Here is a 22,194-nt window from a genome sequence, read left to right on the forward strand (position 1 = left end):
ATCTTTCATGATGAGGTTTTAATGGTCAAGATTTTCATAAATGCTAATTCATGATTCCCTAAGACTTGTCTCTTGATTCTTTCACTAGTTATGGAAATCGTCGAGTCAGCATATTTCTTAAGGCTGCATTCTCATAGATGAACTTCTTTATTTTTTGTCTGGGAATTATGAGATAATTTTTGTGTCAATACCTGGAAACCAGTGATATAAGATTGCTGACCAAATATCTAATCACAGTTTTTCATATTACGAGGTATGTTCGGAAAGTTCCTGGACTGAACGCATTCCTTTTGAAAGGCTCATTGTATTATAATGAAACTAAGTACGGATTTACTACATCTATTATTCCATATCACTCTAAAATTTCGATTCCATACATATAACAGTAAAACAGTTGCAATAAATTTAAAACATATACCAACAATATGGCGGAGCAACCCGACGTTAAAATTTATAACGTCAACATCAATTCAGTTTACTCTTTCTCGAAAAATAGTCGCCATGTGCTTGCACGCAATGTTCATGTCTTCTGACCCATGATGTGTAAACAGTTTAAAACCATTGTTTATCAAATGAAGACATTATTGTCTGCACGTGATGGCGTAGGATCTCGAGATCGTCAAATCGGATTCCGCTTGGCTGGGCTTTAACAGCCGGGAAAAGTGCAAAATCAAGTGGCGCAAGGTCTGGGCTGTAGGGGGCGTGCTCCTCCCACGCTTATTATCAAAATGAATATATATGTGTCTCAACTTGACCGAAGTTTCAAAGCTCTACTTTGAAAAATAACAAAGTTATTAGTACAGTCCGGGAACTTTCCGAACATACCTCGTAAGTTCAAATATTGACGTTTTATGACTTAAAGCGTTGCTAACGAAAAATGAGTTTTTTGGCAGTTTTCCAAACAATTGAGATCTGTTTTTTAGTTTGTTGTCTTATATGACTAAATTGAAGGCATCGATGCCACAATCAACTGCAGATACTGAGACAAAAAATAAAATAAAAGTCAAAACTGACAATCTGTGAGAGAGCTGAGTTTTAAAAAATTGATTACTATTATGAAAAGACATGTTTTATTATAATAAAAATATCTCTTGGATTATTTTTCAGATAAATATTGAGATGATACAGGATAGAGTGCTTATTTTCTCCGCTTATATATCAATTTAGGTAAAAATGGATGTTATGCCTCTGATTTTAAAATAAATTGCAACTTGGGACAATATAAGAACCAGGGGCTATACATCTTTGATTTGTGATGTAGATAAATGCGTCTACCACAACAAAACACAAGTTTTAATGCATCTGTCATTTCTTAAAGTATTTATTACCGTCCTATGGGATAACTTTGTCAAAATTAGTACTGGCAGATTTACTCCCTAATGTTTATTCATTGCAATTTGCAGGGGTGTCATGTTATGTCATTTTCGTAACAATTATTTTGTAATGAAAATTGTAGATAATATCTGCTGTTTGGCTGTCAAATCAGATTTGGGAAAGACATAGGCAATACGTTGATTTATGTGGACAGGGTAATCAAAAATGTCTCAAGCAGGTTACATCAATATTAATTTAGACAACTTGAAAATAAATCGCAGGCATTTGACTGTCACTCTTTGAGAAAATATAAAGAACCTTAGAATCATCATATTTAATATCTCTAATTATGAACCTATCAATTTATCGCCCAACTGTGGAGGTTGTGGGGTGCTGGGCAGGAACACAAATGCAATTTTGACAAACTGTATAAAAAAAAATCTAAATTCCAACAACTGAGCACAAAAATCTCTGGAGTTGAAGGTGTTTCAGGCATTGAAAATCTGGCCAAGTCAAATTCCCAGGGTGAGGATCTCTGTGGGCTTGTCAAAACTTTGGCCTTTGGGAATTGTCCACTGTCTAAAAGTCCCAAATATGCCTGCTTGCCTCCCGTTGGGGTAAAACATTGATACACTGTATAAAAAATAGGTTCATTTAAGCCTTTAGGAGACAATTTCAATTAATAAAGAAGTTGAGGGGTTAACTTCCCTTGCTATTATTTGAGTGTGTCTTATTATCACGGTTTAATGGATTTATAATGATGTTCAGTTTTTAGGCCCTTAACACCTTTGTCAGCATCAGGAGCATAACGCATCTGTGTATCATACCCACAATGCATTACAGTACCCATAATGCAGCAGTTTAATGATCTACCCACAATGCATCTTCCTTCATCAGTTGCTCTTCCCTGGGAAGCTGATTTGCTCCCTGAGGGTCTGATGAGTGTGTAAATTAGTGTCAAAAAAGGGAGAAATAATTGCTTGTCAATCATTTAAATGTGATAAGAAGTAATACCTGCCCAAAACATTACTGTCATGCATAATTTTAACTGTTCTTTGTAATTTGTAGTTGTGCACTCCTGTTATGGTGGACCATAAAACAGGGCAGTGGCAATATAACAGTTTTAATAAAGCACCTGCAATCTACAGTTAAAAGTAAAAGTAAAACCAATTTTAGCTCCTCTGTTTTTGGAGGTAAAATGTTGGTTATTTTGATAGCCTTGGTGGCTCAATCAGTTGCATCAAAGTGGAAAATGCTTATCCTTGACCATTATTCAAAATTGTTATTATTAAAAGATATTTGTTTGAAATTTTTGTACACATGTATTCAAAGATAATAGACAAATGCACAGGCCCATAACTCTAGATTTAGAATTTATGGATAATTCCGGCCCTCTTTTTTTAAAAAATCCACAAATTGGCGTTTGCATTCTGTCCTTGGTGCCATTGTTCCTCTGGCGCGAGTGAAATATTACTGCTATTTGCAACACACTTTGTTTGAAACTTGAGTATAATATATGCATGTTTATCTTATTTATTCAACGTGCAGTGCAAATAAGGCTTTTTCCTTCATATCTTCATAAATAAACTTACGATAACGAAAAAAAAGTCCTTAACATTCAACTGATGATCACTGACTCAGATATTCAATCCATGAGTATTGGCCAAAATTAGGAGATATTCATGAAAATTAATATTCCATTTATTTTAATTGAATTATCTAAAACCTATGAACATTTAATTATCTTGTAAATTTTAAGTCAAATCGACAAGTCTACCATTTTCAATTTTGTAAAAAGTGTTTTGCAACATGTATTATTTTCTCGCTAGTTTTAGCCAGCAACCAACAAAAGTGCTCAGTTGACAATGAGGTGTTCACCATAAACCTGTAACTCGGGGGAATTTCCGGCTAAGTCAACATTTTCTTTTAATCCCTGTAATGAAGCGTCTTCAACGAATTTGTCTTTAAAATGAAGGCCTCTGGGTATATTTTCTGCCGAATTTCACAACTATTGCCTGACAATAACTTTAAATTATTGCTTGGCTCGAAGCTGTATTCGCAATATGTCTTGTTCAAGCATGATGGATTTTCGACCAAAAAAGTGGAGTGAGCTTCTTATCAGTTCATAAGCAAATGTTGGATGTTTGCAAGATTCCATAATGGTTTGGTAAATTGGGACGAGTAAATGGTCAAGTCGAGAGCACAGGACTGTGAAATATTACTCTCCGAAGCATTAAATTTGATTGTAGGCAAGAGCTATATTATTTTTGTGGGGAATGATATTCGCTCATACCCTTCCATTAGTACTGATTGAATTCAGTCGGAAAATTGCATACTGAACATGTTGAATAGTGGGAAATGCCTCTGTATGGACGTGCTGAAAAATATTTATTTAATGATTAAGTATTAATTTCATTGTTAAGATATTTGTCAGAGTGCTTTGCATCCTCAAAGAATATCATGTCGTATCATAACGTTTATGTTTCTCATCTCAAGCACTAAAAAGTACAGTCAAAGATTCTCTGGCAAGGAGGAGTGGTATATACCTCTGAAAATATATTCAAAGGTTACAGTCATTCTCTGGCAAGGAGGAGTGGAATACCACTAAAATGATAGTCAAAGGTAACAGTCATTCTCTGGCGCGGAGGAGTGGTATACCACTGAAAATATAGTCGAAGGTTACAGTCATTCTCTGGCGCGGAGGAGTGGTATATCACTAAAAATACAGTCAAAGGTTACAGTCATTCTCTGGCAAGGATGAGTGGTAAACCACTAAAAATACAGTCAAAGGTTACAGTCATTCTCTGGCAAGGAGGAGTGGTATACCACTAAAAATATAGTCAAAGGTTACAGTCATTCTCTGGCAAGGATAAGTGGTATACCACTGAAAATATAGTCAATGGTTACAGTCATTCTCTGGTGCAGAGGAGTGGTATACCACTAAAAAAACTGTCAAAGGTTACAGTCATTCTCTGGCAAGGATGAGTGGTATACCACCGAAAATACAGTCAAAGGTTACAGTCATTCTCTGGCGCGGAGGAGTGGTATACCACTGAAAATATAGTCAAAGGTTACAGTCATTCTCTGGCAAGGAGGAGTGGTATACCTCTAAAAATATAGTCAAAGGTTACAGTCATTCTCTGGCAAGGAGGAGTGGTATACCACTAAAAATACAGTCAAAGGTTACAGTCATTCTCTGGCAAGGAGGAGTGGTATACCACTAAAAATACAGTCAAAGGTTACAGCCATTCTCTGGCAAGGAGGAGTGGTATACCACTGAAAATACAGTCAAAGGTTACAGTCATTCTCTGGCAAGGATGAGTGGTTTACCACTAAAAATACAGTCAAAGGTTACAGTCATTCTCTGGCGGGGAGGAGTGGTATACCACTAAAAATACAGTCAAAGGTTACAGTCATTCTCTGGCAAGGATGAGTGGTATACCACCGAAAATATAGTTAAAGGTTACAGTCATTCTCTGGTGCGGAGGAATGGTATACATGTACCACTGAAAATATAGTCAAAGGTTACAGTCATTCTCTGGCGTGGACAAGTTGTATACATGTACCAATGAAAATATAGTCAAAGGTTAAAGCATTTTCTGGCAAGGATGAGAGTGGCATGTTTAGTGGTATACAACTGTGTCCACTTTCACCAAGGAGTGCCGGTTTGTCACCCTCAAGGGGAACTTTTATGTGCCGTCCCAAAAAGGACTGTTACCATTTGTTTTTCTACCCAAACAGACTTGTTTTGTGATTGACATATCAACTTATTGCTGTCTACGTTGACAATCTAGAGAAAATGAATTTGAATGAACTAATATTATTTAATCCTGATATATGCAGATTTTAACTTGGTACCGACTTTTACAAATCCATCGCAAAGAGAGACAAAATGCTGATTGTTCTTTCTCAGAATGGTTATGATATTTAAATAATTGCTGAATAATGATTTCATCTAGAAAACCAACCATATTTCATGTAGAAATATCGAGGGGATCATCTATTCAAATATCTGTCTCTGGGACTGTCAAGTTGATATATTAGCCGTATATGAACCATGCTCACCAAATTTGCTTTAGGATGTGGAACTCTGATGGAGTTTTTGTAATAAATAATAAAAAACAACTTCATCAAACATGGTGACAGTATTGTTTCACGGTGGCTGAATACAAATGAAAAAGATTTCATCAGCATTCTTTGAATGGTAACAATTGTTTATGAATGCAATGTTTCATATTGCAGATTGGGGTATTTTAAAATGATTGTATTCAGCAACATTTCAGACCTTAAAAAAATTGTCTACAAATTCAAATTGCAAAAAGGACCTTGAGAGTGTACTTCAGTGTGTGTATACCAAGTGATAAATTAAGTCATAAATGCTTCGTCGGAAGCAATATTTTGCTTTAAATAACGACTTTAAACATAAATAACATTTCATTTTTTTTTAAGAATTTTAAATGAAACAAAAGGCAGTCTATGCTGCTTAAAGAGCCTCGCCTTTGTTTTATTGACTGAGTTTGATTAGGTGATTAGTTTACTCAAACACATTGTCAAACATGTATCCAAAATATTTTTTTGACACTGCTCCATCAGGCGGCAGTTCTTATTATCTATATAACTCTACTTGAAGACCAAATGTGGGGCTACATGGTATACCGGTACTCACACTGTACTTTGGTCAAGCATGATAAGTGGAATTGTGATGTACCATAACCTCACAGTTATGGCTTCTTTTCAAAGAAATAGTTAGCCATTCCTGTGTATAGGCAGCATTCAGAGGTATTGGTCACTCCAGTTTATTATGTTTTTTATGGAAAACAAAATAGACATGATGTTAAAAAGAGACAATATTAAGAATTATTGAAAAAACACATTTCTGCTTGTCTCCAGTAATGTTGTTTAATATAATGACAGTCATATCAGGGGTTTGCTGGGAGTTGCTGCTAGGTATTTAATTGGTATTACCATATGAAAGATATTTCAGATCAACAGATTCTGCACAAAAAATAGAGGTAAGAAAAAACGCTCTGGATGTATTTTTGTATGCTCTTAAGGTCCCTTAGCCAGAAATCTGGACCATGCCATTACTTTATAGGCCAAAACTGCCATGAAAATTGTATTAACAATGACATTGAACTAATCTGTGCCAGTCAGACTCGCCTAATGGATGTTGGTAATAACTGCTGTATGCTCGTTCCTTCCAAGACGCTGCTGTGGTAATTGAGTATTTTACAAGATTGGCTCCACCATCGACCATATATGGGAAATATTTTCAATTTGCGAGTGTACGTCCCCGTATCATTTGATTTGATCGACGACGGGCAGTCAGTCAAGGCGGAATTGCTCTGAGTGATGGGTCGGGAAGATTTGACCATATACTGCAGTGCCCTGTGATTGTGCGGACGATATTGGAAAAACATTATAGTGCTTTATTGTTTGTCCTCGCCATTGCACTGTTCCGCTGATATGATAGTCAGTGTTACTGAGAGTTTAGCAATATGGGCAAATTGGTGAGGCATTTTGTAGACTAATGAAACAAAACTGTCCTGATGTGTAATTTGTTAAGTTGCTGTTCAATCTTCTAATGCCTGTGGCATGATTGTCAGTCAGAGATTTGCTTCTGATACTGCTAGGGGATGTTAGGTCTGGTGATATCTTGGCTAATTGTTCATTAATTGATGATTATATCGGAGATAATTGCCTTGTGATCTATCATGATATGTGTACTAACATCACACAGTTTTCTTGATGAAATTTCTGCATTCATAAAAATATATTGTGCACAAAAAATAGAAACATTTGCTAAATAAGACTATTCCTGGAAAAAAAAATGAATGTTGCATTTGACTGTACTGTATTCAGAAATATATTTTCATGTCACTTTCTATTAGTTATTTGAATTTGCTTAGGTCTGGCCATGCCATTGCTTTATTATGGCTAAAACAGCCATGTCCCCTTGTGACTAAAACAGACATTATTACGAAATTTAATCCCATTGGTTTGGGGGTATGTGCCAAAAAGTAATTAAGAAGCCAAAATGCTGAGCAATCACAACAAATGACATCATAGATGACTACAAAGCTAATATAAAAGGAGGTATCCTTTCAAGAGCCACTCCGCCTGTCTTAGGCAAGGCCCAATTTACTGACGCTTATCATGTCAGTGGACTTGCCAAGGTGTCTCCTGCCCTTTTTGTGGTGAATGAAGTTGTCTCTTTCTATCATTACAGTGTGTGTATACCATGTGATAAATTGCGTCATAAATGCTACATTGGGAGACAATATTAAGCTGCGAATGAAGACTTTAAACGAAAATAACTTCAATATTTCTTCACCATTTTAAATGAAACATAGCGGATTCAGGCCTTCGGTCTTTAACCAGAGTTTGATTGAGAGTTTAGTTTCTTAAAACACTTTGACAAACATTTTCTCAATACGGCAGGCTGCCAGATGGACAGCACTGTCAAAAAAATATTTTGGAAACAGGTTTGTCGAAGTGTTTGATGGAACTAATCACCTTATCAAACTCTGGTAATAAAACAAAGGCGGGGCTACTTGCCATAGAGTGCCTTTTGTTTCATTTAAAATTTTGTATTAAAGGAAAAGTAATCTTTGTTTTATTAGTCTTCATTTTAAGCAAAATGTTGCCTTCCGACAAAGCAATTGTGTGACGTAATTTATCACATGGTGTACACACGCTGCATTATGTAGTCCTCGCCAACTAGTGGTACACCCATGACAGATACACACTTAGATGGTTATTGTGTAAAACATCCATAGCAGAGCTTAGCTGTCAATACAAGCTAATTTACATGTGGTTGGATTTTATTGTTTCTCTGCAAAAGTATAGAAAGCAGTTATTATACCTTTTCAGCATTATTAATGATTTCACAAGGTGGTGCATTGTCTTAAAGCATTGTGATGAAAATTAAATTTTTTCACAGACTTTATTTCCACAGCAATAAAGCAAGTGATGAAAGCCGTTGTTAAATAATTTAAAGTCACTTAACACCTTTTTATATGTTCTTGCAACTGCAACATATGCAGTGCCTAAAAGCTTCCCTCAGTATTCAAAGTTCAAGTAAAAAAAAAAAAAAATGCTGTGAACGGAACATTGTTTTTAACCATACAGTTTTCAATTATGCTTTTAACAATACAGTTATCAATATTTTTGCTGCTTAAATTACGAGATAATATTTAATTAATTAAATAATGCAAATGAGTTTATTGAATAACAGTGACGAGACTTGACATCAGTTTGCAGCGATGTTAGCTTCTGCAGTTGTTGCGAGAAATCGCCATTCAAAAACTACCTTTATCGCCTCACAAATCAAATAAAACTGAAACGAAAGTGGCAGCATACCAATTTTCCATAAATATCTAAAATGCTGATCAGTGATTGATGACTTGATAGCCAACGGAGCATGCTGCATCCCTTTGTAAAACAAATAGCAAGTGAGCCCTGTGTGACAGTATCATATTGCAAAAATCCTCATTTTTGATATTGCTTGACTTGATCAGGATGAACATTCACTGATGGTCCCCGTATTAGTGTTTCTTTTATTATTTAAATTTCCCAGCAGTGGCTTCCGATCGAAAATCATAGCTTTTGTAATGATGAATGGGAATTCATCAAAAACAACAAAAATCTACATAGGCTTAGCTGTGGGGCGGTTAATTCATTTGATGTAAAAATGGTGTATTTTTGTCTCTTTTGATTTGCTCAGTTTTACATCTATAATGTTATAACCAGTTTGGCATCAAAATATCAATGCTATCGAGCATGGCATCGAAATTCTCCTGGTGGACTTACAGACCTCATTACCTCCTGTGAAAGACGAAGTTCGACCAACTGTGACAGATATGAACACTGAGTTCTCCAAAACCAGAAAACAAAACAAAAATGTTCAATAAAATCAATGGTCCCATTATTGCAGCTTTAGTTACAAAAAGTACTCTCCCTCCAGTAGTATTGGAGGTACAAAAGGTTTATGTTGGCATCTGTATGGATGATGATTGACATTTATGTCCATGTGACATCAGGAAGCTCATTTGCAAACACAATGGCCACAAATCTATGGGGATTTGTTTCAAGTAGCTTTTTTTCCCACTTGACCATGACTGGGTTTAAGAACTCTCTGCTTGGAAGCAACTAAATTTAAGGCATTAAAGGGGTAGAACTGGGAATGTGGTGTACTCAGTACTGGTTTCAACCCAGAAAATAGAATTCCTTGTGTTTCTGCTTTACACCAAGCTCGTAAAAGAATCTATAGGTCTATTCACAAACAGCTAGGGTAGGCACCTAGACTTCCTTGTATCTAAGTACCGGTATGTTCTTTAAATTTTCTAAGGCAATGCAGTCACTAATATGACATTTAACGAAAATTTTAGTTGTGATGGTGTCCAGGTGGGGTAAAGCCATAATGCAGTCAATGAGCATGGATAGACTTTTATAGAATTTCTTCAAAAGCCCCTGAATACTGCTTACCAAAAAGGGGGTTCAGCCAGTTAATAGCCCTACATTCATAAATCATCGGTGCTTTCATCATTGTGATTCAAAAACTTACCCTGGTCATATCTATTAAACTGTTTACGATATCAGTATAAAACTTAATACATTTGTTGCTATGACAATATGCTTATGTGCAGCATGTTTGATGTGTGACATTGACAATGATTATTGTTGAGTTATGCCCCTTGAACAAGCAAAATGCCAAGCACTTTCTGATGAATACAGCATTGAAACAATCACTGTTACCCTCGTAATCACTTTTGTACTTGAACAGTCACTTTTGATGGCTTTATTATGCAGCTGACAAGTGGCAGCAGAATTAAGAAATCATTATGTAATGTTCATATGCAAATGAAATACCCAATAATTAATACCATGAATGTGCCACAGCAATCGAAGTATGCTCATGTCCATCAAACTTATTGGAGGTGTCAATCACGATTACTCGCTGAATAACTAATTACCCCACCCACCATTGTCTGTGTATTGTTGATAACAAATTTAAAAATGAACCAAATTGGTTTAAAATGCTAAAGAATTATCTCTCTTTTGTTCATTTATTGAATAAATTAGATATTTGGAAATTAATTGTTTCTATGGTGTTAGAGGGACAATAAGTGGGGATTTCTGCCTTAAGCTCATTTAAATTAGTTTCCTCACTGCAATCTAAGTTGACATAGTTTGACAGGAGTAAGATTCATAATTGTTCAGATGCATCTGAGATTTGTAAATAATTTAGAAAAATACTTCGGATCTTCATAATTGAAACATTCTGACATGTAGCTGTGTATGTTAAGTTCAATATAGTTGGCATGAATATGCAATGCAAACGCAATGTATAAAAATTGGGGTTATTTAGGAGCCAATTGTGCACTGTAAACCCAATGAAATGGGTTATAGGAGTAAATTGTACAATATAAACCCAATGTATGCAAATGGGATAAAGGAACGAATTATGCACTTTTAAATTAAACTGATTTTATGGAAATAATATAGGAACAAATAATGCACTGTCAACCCAATGTATTAATTATGTAAAGAAAAAAACAGACTTTTGAATGTTCTTGACAGATTCAATTTAATCCTGGTCCTAGGTTTGATTAATGAGTAAAAGCTGACTTTATTTACAGAAAATGCTGCAATTAATATCGCTAAATGGGGCTATTTGTTTTATTCATTTAGGTGGAAGATGAAGAAATGAAAATCGATCAGGTAACTGTAGTGGGCTGGTGATTTAATTGTTGCAAACCAATAATCTGTATTAAGAAAGTAGTCCACCATAATTGCTCTCTGCAACTCACTGCATCTGTACCTAACGCACCAGTCAATTGTAACCACAGCCCCGCAGGTTTGGGAAATAGCAGACTTTGACTTTCGGTCCAGCCAGTCCCGGGTAAAATCACTGCCCTGCAGTGCGAGTATATAATTTTAATCGAGACTGTAGTGGTTGGTGTAAGTATTTGTACCATGAAGTCAAGGTCATTTTATCAGGGACAACATCCAATAGCTACATGTAGCTTGCAGTTTAAGTGATTATATATAGTGTTTTAATTTATCTGCATAATAGTTATTGAATGGTAAAACTCCGCCTACCGTTCTGATACAGGAAAAAATGTACAGACATAAACAAAAGCTACTCTCTCAAACATTGTACAAAATACAATTGATGACCGGTCTCCTAAGCAAACTTTAGAGGACTTGTCATATCGTGGAGCTGGTTAATGGTGTCATCTAGCAGGGCTTTGATTGATCGGGTCCTTGAAGGATTTCCTGCAAAATTTATCTTTATATTCAATATTACTGCATTAAGGCTCAATAATATCCTGACAAGACTGTGTTCTGAGAAAGGACAATATTTGTTCAGACGTTAGTCACCACTGATGGGTTTTGTGCGAATGTAATTGATCGAAATACAGTGACGATAATTCCCATTTAGCTAAAACCAGGTATATCTCATATTTCAGGGACAATGTTTTGTTCGATGTTGGAAAGTCATTGTCACATCATTCTGATATGATTTGTCCTTCCGTATTGTGAAAAAGACATGTCATTTAGACTGCATTAATTTTACCTCCAATCATGAGTTGTACAATAAGGTGTTAATTACTTTCTGCATAATAAACCATTCATCCGCTTTGTATAATAGTTTTCTGCCGTTATTTCAGTTGCTATGTTACCGTGCAAACCTAATATTTACCTTTTTTGCCACTGACTTTACAATTTCTTTATGGGCAGTTTAAAACAGAAAAGTATATTTCAAATCAAGACATTTTAGAGTTTAAAGTTCTTGCTTGCTTTACATGGAACTAAATAAATAATTTATTTGTTTTTTGAATTTGAATTTATACAGAATTGACAGACAATTTCCTGTTTGTTTCAGCATATACTTGGGTTGCATAGCAATGAGGAATGAGCCTTTGATTGCTTCCGGCAATGCGAGTTAAGTCGACTCACTCTGTTTTCCGAGAAAAAGTTTTTAATTTCAGTATTCTGTATTTAACCTGTCCTCCAACCTAGAAATAATGGAATATTGTTGCCCTTTCCATCACCTATACAAAGTAATTAGAATTAACACTTTCTTGTTCATTATCTGAATATTTATATTTATCAGGGGTGTGCATAAAATGTCACGGGCATTACTAAGCAGTTGAAGTTATATAGGAAATGTTTTCACATTATTTAAATTTATAATGGAGGGGATTCTAACTTACCCTAACTAACTCGAACCCTTATCCTTTGAATTATTTCAAAATCAAATCTCCTAAATACCCATTTTTGTTTCCCATATAACACTTACATTACAAAAATACTTGCTAGGGCATAACATCAAAATGCGCCAAAATTGGCAAAGTTTTCAGCTACATCAATGTCACCATGGTACAATGAACCATGGGTGAAGCTGAAAACTTTCAAACTGATGGTGTTAATGTTTATTTTTTTATAGAAATAATTCAGTCGAAATTTGGCAATTATTTGACTTGATCTGCAATGACTCATACCAGACCATATCCGGGTGAAATTTGATAAGTTTTGTACTGTAAATTTACTTATAATGGATATAATTTGTCTTGATAATCAAGATCATAACTTCTAATTTTCTCATGTGTTTAGTGACGCCGTAGAAATATGAAATATTGTAACATTTATTTTTGTTGTTAAGAATAAAATTTGTGAAAATTATACTTTAATTATTTTATATTTACTTGTCTAGCCAGTCAAGAGTTTCAAATGATTTAAGATTTTAATGTGATATTGGCATTTCAGTAATCTTGTGAATAAATTTGATTGCCAGCAATTATTAATAACATAAAATTTCTATATAAATTCATTGTGAGATTTAATGGTATTGAACTTTAAAATGGGATATAAAATGTCCAACAATATATTTCCATTCATTTGTAGTGCATTCAATTGCATTTTATTATGCATTTGCTTAAATTGTTCCATTCATTCTCTATCGTCGGATATCAAAAATGAATTTCAATGATAGTTGGCCGCAAATACCACAACCCTATAATTTTCATTTCAGTTATTCAGTTTAAATTGTCATGAAGAATACTGAATATACAATTAAATGCCTCACCACAGGATTTGTACCACCCCAAATATTTTCTGCCAATTTTTACCTCCATTTGAAGAGTATTTTCTAAAAACCTCCTTATGGAGAGTATTATGATTATCTTCATTGCAATATCAGTCCAATTGGCTGTATTATATAATTAGAGTAGATGGATATTGAAAGCTTTAGGAAAATTAGTCTTAATTAGCCCCCTTCATAATATTTGTCTTATGACAGACAATTTGCTATTTCATAATACACAAGATTTTGTCTGTCACATTAAGATGACATGTCATCTAACAGTTGCCAGGTTGGAACTATGCTCCCCTTGATCTGAGTGCTAAAAAAGGTTTCTTGAACAATTATGTGCTTTCCTTTCGTATCATATACAATTTTATTTTATTTGTTTTTCAAAGAAATTAGTAAAGTATTCTTGTCAGTTTCATTGGCTGTAGTCACAGTTGTTATGGCCGCTGACGTTATGTGGATACTTTTGGTCATAACATGGAAATCTTTTTAGATATTCACTTGAGTTGGTACAAATGTTCACGATCACAAATCACAAGCAAGTGCCATTACTCCGGCAAAAATATTTTTCGAGCTCTGTCCCTTGATTAGTGCAATTGTCCATGTTTTGACATAAAACTCTTATTTCTGTGAAGTAACCAGTGACATTGTAGAAGTTATATTTTTCAACTTTTTATAATTTAACCATGGTGATTTTCTACGACAATACTGTTTTTGAGAGATTACAGTTAGTTATGGTCTGATTGCAGTATGTCAGAGTATTGAGATACAGTGAGATTGATTATAAATTTATTTTTCTCTTAAGCCTAAAAAAAATTAGTTATGTTTCCGGTTACCCGACTGTCTTTAAAAGCCACCGACCGTTGTTGTTTTTTCGCTGTGGGAAAAAATAGTTGATGACAACAATATATTTTAGTTTTATACTGCAACATTGCTTATCAACGATGACTACCGTTTCCAATTTAAATGGCGTCGCAATTGCATGCTGCCATCTAGAAGCTTATCATTTACAGGAATTTATTCCACACAGCAAGACCATCAGCAACATTATTTTTCGATGTGCACAACCAGGACATGTCTGAATTGACAGCACAATGCCTGCTGGATTCCCCCCCCCCGACCCCAAAAAAAACCCTAACTATCGATCCTATATTTATATATATATCAGTATTTTTTAGGCTTTGTGAATTTGTTTTTAGTCTCTAAATTTACAGTTAAGAATTCCTCTGAAGACTTTTACCAAAACCCTAAGGCAGTTAAAAAACATTAAAAATGGATTGTTTTTACTTCTAACATTTTTTTGTTTGTAGACCAAATTAAATAGCGAATTTGCTTATACATGTAGATGGCTCAGCCATTGTTGTTGATAAGTTGTTGGTACATTACATCAAAATATTAATGAAACGTAAGAAAATGTTCATAACTGCCTTAATGTGACATAAGGTGGCTTCATAGTCAGGAGTTATCACACTTGGCCACAAAACACAGTCTGGTACCCTATATGGTAAACCTCAAACTTATTAAACACAAACAATGTATGACCAAATCTTACATGACCAGCTGTGAAGATTTTGTTGAATTTTACTGACAAGTTTTGAAACTAAATAATCAGGCGGAAAATCTGGTTAGCCTATGTTATCTTTTACAAAAACACATAGGTGTTAAAATCCCTAGGATTAAGTCACTTTGTCGCCTTTGAAAGTGAAAGAATCTTTTGAAATTTAAATCTTTTAAGTAAATCAAAACAAAAGCTTAATCAAGTTTAATCTTATCCATAAGTGGAGGACATGCATAATTTATTGGCCTATTTTTTTAGCAAGCCAAAAAACTAGCTAAATAATGTAACCATTGTGTCAGCAATGGCGGTGAAGTTGGTGTTGGCGCTGTTATGGTAAACAAGTAGTTAAAATGATTGCAATATCTGTTCAAGTGTGTGTGGGGTTCTCATAGTAATAATGTTCACATGTAAAAAGTATATTTAATCAAGTTAAAATACATGTTGTCCGGTTAGCACAGTGCCAGAAGTTACTTTGTAACTCTTAAACATATATAAAACAGGTTACAAATAATGTAGAAGTGTTGGCCATGTGACTTAAATTATTATTTTAGTGCTGATGATTTTAAAGCTGCATTCTCACAGATTGACAATTTGGACATTATTATGTTTTGTCTTGGAATAAGCTACTTTTTGCGTATATATGTAGAAACCAGTGAGATAAGACTGCTGACGAAAGATCATTTCACAGTTTTTCATATCTATGTCTGAAAATTGATGTTTTAAGGCTAAAAGCGTTACCAATGCTTTATTTTTCAGCAGTTTTCCAAACTATTAAAAGCTGTTCTATTGTGAGATATCTTATGAATCAATTAAAGGCATTGATGCCAAAATCAGCTGATTGTGAGACAAAAAAATAATAATTACATGTCAAAACAGTCAATCTGTGAGGGAGCAGCTATAATGTCATTTGCTTTGTGCACCCAGTACTATCTATCTTTGTAAATAATAAATAAATAAAAATTAAACCCTTCCACCCTCCAGGAGTATTAACTGTTTATCTTACTGCAAACCTAAACAGGTTATTAGAAAAGCAGCTTTAAAATAATCAGAAAAAGTTCCATTAATTTTCTTTTTTTGTTTTCAGAAATGCTCAGCAACCCCTAAAGCCAAGACCTCATCAACACATAGCAAGGGGGGTCTCCTTTATTCAGTGGAAAAGGGTAGAAGAAAAAATATTCTAATTGTGTGCAGTGCTTAATTTTGTGAACAAAATCTTAAAGCCAACTTGCCAGTGTGTGCAAGTGAAACGTCAAACACCAAGTGAAGTGAAATTTGAATAGTTTGAAAGCGTGTTAGTGATTTCAAATCAATAAGTTAAATGAGAACAACAGAGTGTGTGTTGGTTAGACCTTCATCATCAGTTGTAGCAGCAACAGCAACAACAGCTGTATCAGCATCACAGTAGGTGTTCGGTAGCGACTGCTGTGATCTGAGAGGAGGTGTCACCTCAGCAACAACAACAACAACAGAGCAGCAGCAGCAATAACAATTTCTGCAACATCACCAACAGCACAACCATCAGAAGCAACCAACTGAAATGTATGTGCCACCCTAGCACATGTATATTGTATTATTGTACTTGTAGCATTGGCTCTGTACTTACTACGCTAAAAGTTAAAAATGTAACTGTAATGTATTTGTGTAATTCCATTTTTATTGGTCACTCTTTTTCTTTCTTAATTTCATTAGGAAAAAAAAGAATAGATTATGGTTCATTTGAATTTGATTATCATAATATAATTTTGAACCAATATTTTTCTACTAAAAAGGCATATGGGATTTTTTGGGACATGAAGTGAACACCTGGCAATGTTAATACTTAATCAAAATACAATATAAGTAATAACATTTCTCATAAGTATTAGTAATAAAAACTTTTCAGTGAAATATGGGAGGAATCCACTGTGTGGGGCTGAAGAAAGTCTCGGGCGAGCTGAAACCATGTGACAAACACGATAATCCCATTAGATCTCTTGACCAGAATCGTTCAATACACACACAAACTGTTAGGCAAATATTGACAACAAACAGGTTTAGATAACCCAAACTTGTTAAAATTGCTTTAAACTGACAATTGGCATAATATACAGCCTATAGATTGTTGACAAAATATTGAAGATTCAACATTGGCGCTTACTTACGGTTTGAAAAACTGTGAACAACTTTATCAGTCATATATCTTGTGGTTGCAATTATTTTTGTAATCAGCTGCTTTAAAAGATTTACTGATTAGATACAAATGATTAGTTTTTGATAAGGGGGGGTAATTATTGCTGGGTTTAAGGCTGATCCATGTCCCCCAAAGGACTGATAAATTTTGATCTGAATCAGACAGGTGTTTTGAAAGGGTCTCTTGAAGAGATTTTGGTAAGAGTGAGCAGGTTGCTTTGAAAAAAAGTGTTCCAAATTACATAATAGTTTTTATGCAGTTTGAGTAAAAAAAGGAACATGCATGCTATGAAATTATGACGTGCATGCTCAAACGATAATATAACAATGATTATGACGCATACTGCATGCAAGTCTTTCGCATGTGACTAAAACTGCATAATATATTAATTTAATTATATTCTTTGCTTTATGAATGACCTTGTGTTTGAATGACTGTCTTTTAGAACAAGTTAGAAAAGTGTTTTCATCACCGGAAATTGTTTAAATACAAACAGCTGTAGTAAAGCAGAAGGGTTTTACTCTCATTTGTGATGAATTTTTAAGAGTAAAAAACTGTTGAAGAAACTTGAATACAGAGATAAGAACATCAAGTCAGCATTTAGTATACAGTTGATCCTTTAGAACACCACTGTAACTATCCGAATATTTGTAAGCAGTTAGGGCAGTCTGGCTCTCAGTTTGGATTATTTTTTTGTGGTATAGAAGTGTGCATGCTCATTTAAAACCAGTTATGAATATGACCCTGGCGTATGGCCACTTAGGAGCGCACGGCACAATTATCCCTGTAAACAGGAAGTAAGGGTATACGGTGGGATCTGGTCCGGACATGTGGAATTAATGCTTGTACCTTTAATTTTACCTAGATATTTATATAATTATATTTCAGTCATTAAAACTAAAAGATATCTAGATATTTGGAAAATACTCCATAAATTTAAAATTCTTTAAAAATAGAGATTTATGTTGCTTTTATAGGCAAATTAATATTAGTAGTCTAAATTTGTCTAAATAAAATCACGATTTGTCGGGTTGAAAAATAGCTCTGATCTTTAAATAATAAAAAAATACTTATATTTACTAGTATTTTTTAAAGAAAAATTCTTTATAGAATGCATTCAGTGTAATAAGTCTATTTCCAGTCATAAAAAAGATATCCCAAGAGACAAATAACAAATGCGAATCACAGTATAATAATGTATCTGTTCCCTTATTTTATGCAGTTCATCTTCTTTGTTTGGAAATGTTGGAGGTTTGGTATCTGTTTATTCAGCACTTATTATTCCATCCTATTGTTGGTGCCATGCCGATGCCATTGATTTATACCATTAGGAAGAATATCTGATAGTAGAATAATGGTGTTTGTTCATAAAAAATATTGCCTAATTTGTAAATGGCAGTCTGCAAAATTGCCTTTATGTCAGTCTGTGTGTGGGGTAGGTTGTTTTCAACATGTTTATCAAAATAATCTTCTCAGAACATGGGAAAATCATATTGTAGTGGCATCTGCATGTTCAACAAGTTTTCAGATACATCAATACTTAAGCCTATTATCTTGGTTAAGCCTTATTATTCAATTGTGTGTAATCATGAGTTAATTATCAACATGCGCAGCCTCGGCACCACCAGCCAATTAAGCCTGCATAGTGGCATAAGAGTCAAAATGTATGGTTAGAAAAACAGACGCTGCCTCCAGACCACCTGAGAGTTCTAAACACTTTAATTTACATATGATCTAGAATCATGTCAACAAGATAGATTGACAGATAAGTATAAATAAACTCCTTGAACACCCTATAGGGACCATATGTAAAGTAGCTGAAATAGGGACCATCTGGTTCCTGTACCGGTAGGTCCGTAGGCCCCAGTGGGCTGTAATGGCCCGTAATTGGCTCCCAGCTGTCATTGGTCGAAAAGGTGTTGGGGAAAACCATTGAAGTCACACAAGTCAGATCATTACATATCACTGATTTATCTGATTTTAATAGGTCTTTTTATCATTATTCAATTTGTAAAAAAATGAGAGTCTGTTTGAAGCATTTTCATTAGTTTAGATAAAACAATACTCATTATATTTGTTTTTGTTTTTTTACATTCAGATTTTCCTTGTGTAACCATTTTCTACTAAAGAAACATCATATTTTTATAAGAGATGTTTTGTGATGTTGATATGGAGAAGTAAACATGATATAATAATAATTCTTAAGTTTTTGATATTTTGTAAATACTTTAAATATTTGACATTAAGCTGTTAACATTTAAAGGCATTTGTCTTTAAACCTTGGTATTTGATGTTGATTTAACAAATGCCATTTCTTACATTGAAAAATTCATTGAACTTATTGTGGTTGTTTGTCTTGAAGATTTTGCCGATGATCTTGAGCAATTTTGGCTGAAATGGGGGGATATACCTATAGCCATATTTGTCAAAAGATTATCATAAGTAGTTTCGTCCTTTTGACAAACCTATAAGTGACTCCTGAAAGTACTGTCTGTGTTTAGATATAGTATTTTGAGGGTAAAAGTTATAGACTGAACAAGTCACTTTCTCCCATGTTATGATTAATAATAACTTCGCTATCGCCTCTTGAAAAACCACTTTGAACATTCTATAATGACATATAAAAACAAACATGATTGTAATAACCCTAGTCCACTCCTAGAGTTGTCTATGTTTTTACATTGTATTGTATTGAGTAAGGACTGTTTTTAATATACATGCATGGCTTTTGAATGAGTGTGGCAGTAACGGTGTTTAAACGGATAAATGACTTACATTTACAGTATAGTTAAACCCACAAGTTGTAATTATTAATACGCCTGATTTGTAAAACAGCAATTACGGGTGAGTTTACGGTATTTTACTCCAAAATGATGGACATTTATTATCTTCATAAGAAAGAAGCATTATATTTTATTACCATAAAGTATTTTATTCGTAAGATAAAAAATTTAAGGATTTTGTAGAAATTAGTCTGATATGTTTGAAAATGCTAGACTGTTGAGAAGTTTTGTGTCATTAAAAAAAAATTAAGATTATTTATGAATCATATTCAAGATCAATAGCATTGCGTTGTAATATTTATCGAATGACAGTCAAAAATTATTATCATAGATATTGTAATTTTTAAAACTAAGCTAAAAAGTGTACAAAACATTCTACTGAGAAAAAGCTCAACCTATGATAGAGACTGGAGTGAGAGCCACAGGGTTGTTTCAGCTATCTGATTGGTCGATTTTCCTCCATGCTGGTATCACTGTAAGCTGTCAGTCAGTCGATAGCGAAACAGTAGGTTGAATGGTTTTGGGTGGCGACACTTGCTGTATGCTACATTGGAGTAAATCGTTTAATAGTTGTAATAGTGAAGTTTGAATTGACTGTCTTCCTAGGTGCTTTTACTTACTGTCTGTTATATTTGTGATATTTCAAGCTTTGTGACAAACTTTTGAAGACTGTTTTTGGATTTTGCTGAATATTGGAAAGTTTCGTTTGAAACAGTGTGATACAAATATTGGTTTTGCAAATTTATTGGTAAAAAATATATATCTTTGGTATTAAATTGGATTCAAATTGATTAAATGAGGATTAACAGGATATTTATTTATCTAAATACTCGGATAACAAATATTCAGGTAATGATTTTACATTTAACATGTATTAAAATATGTGTTAGTAGGTTAAGAATATTTAAAAAGAAAAAAGGTGTTCCCTCTTATTATTTAATGTTTAACTGTGTTATACAGTTTTAATATATACATTCTCTACTGATGAAGGCATTGCATGTTTGTTTTATTTCTTTTCTTTATTATAATACTTGCACAGCAGAATATTTAACCTCGTTAAATTCTCAGTATAATTCTAATAACAAAACTGAGATAAAAATCATTTTTCGTTGAGAAACAGAAAAAAAGAGCAATCTTTGGTGATGAAAAGTATTTAGTTGGATAAGGTATCATACCCAGATAGTGAAAGCTGTTTTTTCTATGAAAAAAATGGAAGAATAATTGGGTGTTCTAAGATTATCTCGAAATATGTAAGTAGATATGTTTTCATCATTAAACTTCTAAGGGATTTTATCATGGGAATATGTTATTGGATGTATAATTGAGCTTGATAGCTTGCTTCATGATTTATATGAGAAATAATGGTTTGATAGAGTCATTAGATTATTATGAGGGTACTTGACTCCTCGCATTCTGATTTAAAGGCTGTTAAGTAAATTAATTTTGTATTTAATATTCAAAAATGCTGTAAAATGAGAGACGCGGATACAATTCAATTCTGTTGTATTATATTCAAATGATCTGCATGTTGTTTTTTTGATAAATTTAAGAAATATTGCCAATTACAACTTCTTGATTCTGGTAAAGTTCTGCACATAAGACAGCGAAATATTCTGGAAACACTGCCCTGGAACACTGCAGATGTACTCCAAAATAATCACTGTGTCATTTCTCGTGTCATTTCTCGTAAAACTTCTCATCACAAGTTCCAAAAGGAGTCTAGTTTATTGGCATAGACTCTTTAGGAGTGGAATAGATTTTCCATGTCAACCTCCTCTCATCTTTCAGTCTTTCGCCAATGCACGGCTGTCCCCGCTAAATCAACCCTCCAATTTCTCCCTCTCATTTTACACTAGCAAATTTTGAGTCAATATTTATGAATTTTCTAGGTTTCACAACTTTCTGAATTCAGAGTTTTCTCTCAGGAGTATTTCTTTTGTTGTTATCTGGGAGAGAATATTCAGTTGGATATTTGTTGTATTACGGCAAGCAATCATGATATTTTTTTCATTTTCCGTTTCCTTCTCTTTGTTGGGACATTTATATTATTATGAATGGTATTTCATGGAATAAATATTAGATATTGACAGGTTTATATACATGTACTTAGTTATTTGTTAATCTCTAGTATGTGTCTTAAATGTTTGAATATTTGTTTTTAAAAAAATAATGGGATATATCTGGTTTCACATTGCATAATGAATTTTGAAATAGCAGTTCTTTTTTTCTTCCTTTTTCGTTAAATAGGTAAAATGAATACATTGTCTTTCTG

At 33.9% G+C, this 22,194-nt stretch overlaps 1 protein-coding gene across 9 annotated transcripts in view; it reads left to right on the forward strand.

Moving 5' to 3' along the window:
* LOC128234605 (roundabout homolog 2-like) overlaps positions 1-22,194 on the forward strand; it is a 137,436-nt gene that overhangs the window by 70,489 nt on the left and 44,753 nt on the right. For 6 of the 9 annotated variants that reach the window (XM_052948924.1, XM_052948932.1, XM_052948933.1 and 3 more), the window contains exon 1: positions 20,427-20,771. The exons of 1 other annotated variant lie outside the window; for it this stretch is intronic. The gene's annotated coding sequence lies outside the window, so the exon portion shown is untranslated. Of the gene's footprint in view, positions 1-16,053; positions 16,509-20,426; positions 20,772-22,194 lie in introns of those variants that run through there. 2 more of the 9 variants (XM_052948925.1, XM_052948926.1) reach the window with 1 other exon arrangement.

Source organism: Mya arenaria, chromosome 5 (assembly GCF_026914265.1).
Source record: "Mya arenaria isolate MELC-2E11 chromosome 5, ASM2691426v1".
NCBI lineage: Eukaryota > Metazoa > Mollusca > Bivalvia > Myida > Myidae > Mya > Mya arenaria.